The sequence below is a fragment of the Gossypium raimondii genome, chromosome 2, assembly GCF_025698545.1.
Source record: "Gossypium raimondii isolate GPD5lz chromosome 2, ASM2569854v1, whole genome shotgun sequence".
Lineage (NCBI taxonomy): Eukaryota > Viridiplantae > Streptophyta > Magnoliopsida > Malvales > Malvaceae > Gossypium > Gossypium raimondii.
This window is the reverse complement of record NC_068566.1, coordinates 37,431,121-37,435,941: the sequence shown is the minus strand read 5'-3', so window position 1 is coordinate 37,435,941 and position 4,821 is coordinate 37,431,121.

Genomic DNA, 4,821 nt, shown 5'->3' with positions numbered 1-4,821 from the left:
GTGGAAAAGGGAAAATTTTGAAATAGCCCCTAAACTTCTGCAACTATTACAACTTAGTCTAGGTAAGTTCTTATGGTTTATAATTTAATATCTATATGAAATGTTTGATGATATAATATGATATAATAAATATAATTGTTTGTTTGTTGATGTAAAGTTATTTGCGAAATATTATTGAATTTCAATACTTGGATCAGATGAACGCGAGATAGAGTACAATTGAATGACGACGTGTTATGTAGGGATTGGAGTAGAGATTGACATGGTGTGATATATATATTTTTCCTGAGTAGGCCGAGGTTCAGAATTTGTTGGGAACTCTCGTGTTATACTCCTTGTTTTTGTGTGTTTTTGGTTGGACTAGCTCTTCGGAGCAATTGGCATGTCTTCAGATGGATTATTGTACTCTTATTTGAAAGTCATTTATCAGATCGAATATTATTGTATTATACTTATACAATGAATTTGAATGGCATGACATGTAATGATATCTATAATTGAGTCTATTGTGGACATATATATATATTCTTAGAGAGTATTATTTGAATCTTGATTTGAATTGTGAAATTCATCAGTTAACATTGTGGATGACAGGAAACATATGTAGTTGAGTTATTATTGAATGATTTGTTGTATTTATTTCGGTAAGATTTATCATTTTTGTACGTCGAACTTACTAAGATTTAATGAGCTTATTTGTGTTATTTCTTATTCTTGTAGATGCTTTTGAAGGTTGGACAGTCAGGTCAGCACTTAAGTCACACTATCCATCCATTTTCAGTAGTTTTTGAATCGTTATTTTGGATTATATGGCATGTAATAGGCTTGTTTGTCATTGCTAATGTTTTGATATGTGAAACTTTAAAGTATGATCTTTAGTACAAGTTTGTGGTATGTGTTATATTGAAATGTTGTGATTTGATGTGCCTATGATAGGCATATTGATTGAATGTTAAATTATGTGAATTGACATGTTTTGGTTATTGATTCATAGTATGATATAATTGTGTATACTTATAGTACTAATGAGGGTACATTGGTTAGTCACTTAGGATGGTTAATTTAGCATGTTTAGAGCTTGTTTAATGTCATTTTGAATATGTCTTATGACTAGCAAATGGATTACTTAGAGTCTAACTAAGCTTGAAATGGTAAACTTGTCATTTAAGCTTCATTTAAGTACACACAGCCTGGGACACGCCCATGTCACTTGGCCGTGTGCCACACATGGTTTGAGACATTGTTGTATGTTACACAGTCCCGTACACGTCCGTGTTTCACAAGTTAGAGAGTTAGACAGTTTGGCACACGACCGTGTGTCCCTATTTGAAAAGTTATATGGCATGGGGCATTCCACACGGTCATGTGTCCCTTGTTTTAGAAATTTTTCAATTTTTTTTAAATCCTTTGATTTGTTTCTATTTAGTCCCGAATCAATTATAAGTTATTTTTAAGGCCTCGAAGGCTCGATTTGGGGACAAAATACATGTGATTGCTTGGTTTTTATTAAGGCTAATTGATTTAATATTATGATGTTAAATGTTTTACGATTGATCGGTAATACTCTGTAACCTTATTTGGCGATGAGGACGGGTTAGGGGTGTTACATTTGATGATTGAGAAGTGGCATTACAACTTTGTTCTGAATCGTTTTTGTTTTGGTATGAAATGAGGTGCCTTTGAATGACATATTGGTTAGAAGATTTAGGTTGTTTGAATTGGTATGTTTATGAATGTTTGAGGTGTGTTTAGGTCCATTGATTGTGTGTACAAATGGAGTAGCTTGTTGAGGAAGGTTTGGTTTTGTAATGGCTTGTTTTAGGGATTAATTTTGGAGCATATAGCTTGGGACACGGGCTGTCACACGGCTTAGGCACACGTTTCTGTGTAACTTTTTATTTTAAGTGCATGTTTCCCATGGTCTGGCACACAGTCTGAGACGTGTATACCAAGTCAGTGAGTTACACGGTCTGGCACATGACCTGCGATATGGTCGTGTGGCCCTATTTCGACTATACACACGGGTGGACACATGAGCTAGGATAGGACCGTGTGACCCTTCTTCATATGTCCACATGGCCTGAGCCATGTCACACGGCCTGGCCATAAGGCCCTAGTGACCATTGCTTCTTAATTTTTCATATTTTTCCAAATTTTTTTAATTTGTTTTAAATTGATCCTTGATTGTCCCCAAATTATTTTTACCGAAAGCGTGATTAAGGCCCAAATGTGTATTGTATCCATGATTAAATTGAGTAGTTAGTAATTAATTTGTAAGTTGAATTATTATTCTGTTCCAAAGTTTTGTTTTGTACGGTCATGCTCCGTAATCCTAGTCTGGTGACAGAAACAGAAACAGGTTAAGGGTGTTACATTATTTAACTTTAAAACAAAAAATATCAAGTGTCTTATAAAAGTTTTTCAAAAATTTCAGAAATCCTTAATTCTCTTTTCCCCAATATCACGAATGTAGAAAGATATAAGAGCTTACCAGTTCTCAGTTCCCAAATTCTCTACTTCCTGGCCTCAATCCTCACGATCGATGCCCCATGCAAAGTTTTTCTCAACTTCCTTTACATGCAACTGTATGGGTCAAATGGTAATATAGTAAAGTTTAGAATGAAACACTGGTAAGTATTCTGAAGATTGTACCCAAGGGATTGTAGAGTGGATAATTAATAGTAAATTAATTACAGAAGATAACATTTAATCTAATCGAGTCACGAATTAGTAGTGTAAATCCAAATTAATATTTTAATTAAACTAATTAAATTATCTAACCTAAATTAACCTAATGGACTTTCTTATTCCTAGTATTGGCAATGTGAGTCTTTAGCCTATGATCGATTAAATCCCTAATTATCTAATTAAATAATTAATTATCCTTAATTGAGTTATTTATCACCCTTAGTTAAGACTACCCTCCTAGTTCATCTTTACTAAGTATTACCACCTAAGTCACACTTCCGGTCTCTTCCTAGGCATACAAATACCGTTCCAGTTTAACCACTTTGCACAAGTTATACACGACCAAATACCCTTCCAATCTCACCTGTATCAATATTCTATTAGGGGCTTCACTCCCTAATATGCTAACTACTCTTGAATAAATAGCCAATTTCAGATAAAAAATCACTTAACAAATGAATTAGTTTATTAATCGAATCATGCAAAATATAAATAAAGCATAATAATCTATTCTAATATTTATACAATGATTAATCAACTAATTAACGAAAGATAAATAAAAGAAGAGAAGAGATAAGATAATGCTCATGAATATATATATTGAAGCGCAGATCCAGAACAATATCCACGTGCTATTATCTTCATAACAGACAAGAAAAGTTTCGACTAAATAAACATAAAAAGAAAAGAAAACTAAAAACTATTCTCAATGGATGGTTTGATTGATTGATGGATGCCCTAATTTGTGTATAGAGGCCACTTATTATAGGCTAAAATATGTGCACTTTATGTCCGATATCCCCCCGACACTTTGGGTGCAAGTAGGGAAAAAAATCTACGAGAATATGCCAAAATATGATTACCGATATCATCCTTGCTTGTAGGCCACGTTCAAGCTATGGCTTAATGCAAGGTTGTTATGGCTCAACACAAGGCTTCTATGGCTCAACACTGGGTTGCTATGGCTCAACACAGGGTGCATGTCGCGCCGCAGACATTGTGTGTCGTGCGTGTCGTGCCACAATAGTATTTTTGTGGCTTTGGACATTTTTTTATACTTTCATGGCTCAGGAAGCTTGTGCATCATTCGTCCCAAGTTCCTACGTCAATTGAGCCTTGAATTAAGCCTCCTGCACACTTAAATACACAAATGAACCGTACCTAAGACCAATGTCAACCTAATATGTCATCAACACTAAAAAATGTGTTAAAAAAATTTATTTCTATTAACTTTTAATCCTAACTACTAAATACTGAAAATGCAATATTAAATACTAAATTGGTTAGAAAGCAAGCTCCTTAAGTGTAGAATTAACCCGAATTAACTACTATAGTTGACGACAAGTTAACCCAAAACTTTTTTTTACAACCTAATCCTATTTCGACCTCAGGTTAGTAAAAAAGCTTTCATAAACTTGTATTAGATCCGGAAGTGGTTATGTATCATTTTTACACACTTGTATTTGTAAATTTGAATGTTTAAATGGTTTGGAAATGAATTTAAATTGTTAGTAGTTACTCCAGCGACGAATGTGGCACCTTGTACCTCGAACCTGACAATTAGGTCGAGTATTTAGGTGTTACATTTAGTTTTAGCATTTTTTTTGTAAAAATTTTATATTTTGTAATCAATTTTAGTTTGCTTTTTGCTGTTCTTGTTATTTTTCTTTACACAATCTTAAAGATGTTAAAGTTTTGAAAAGAAAAAAACATGGAATTAAGCATGGGCTTTATTGATCTTGCTATCTTCCATCATATCGTAACCTTACCTTTATGTTTTCTATTGCAGTTATGGTTGGATAGATGTATGTTGATGTATGTTTTATGTGTAATTCTATTGTCTAGTAAAATTGCCATGTGATCAATGCTTTGGATTTGAATGCGAGGTGATTTGATACTTGTTAATTGAATATGATTATGTTGCATTCGTTAATTAGGTGAACTTAATGCTACTCGAAGTTGACAATCGAAAGTAAGGGCTAGTTTAGGGAACATACAAGAGTTGACCCATCAATTAATCTAATAGCACATCGAACACCGAGCATCAAGAGAGTCGTTGTATGTTAAGTCTAAATTAGAAAATTAGGATTTAGAGATCATCTATATATCTGAAGCATATGAGCGGATGTTAAT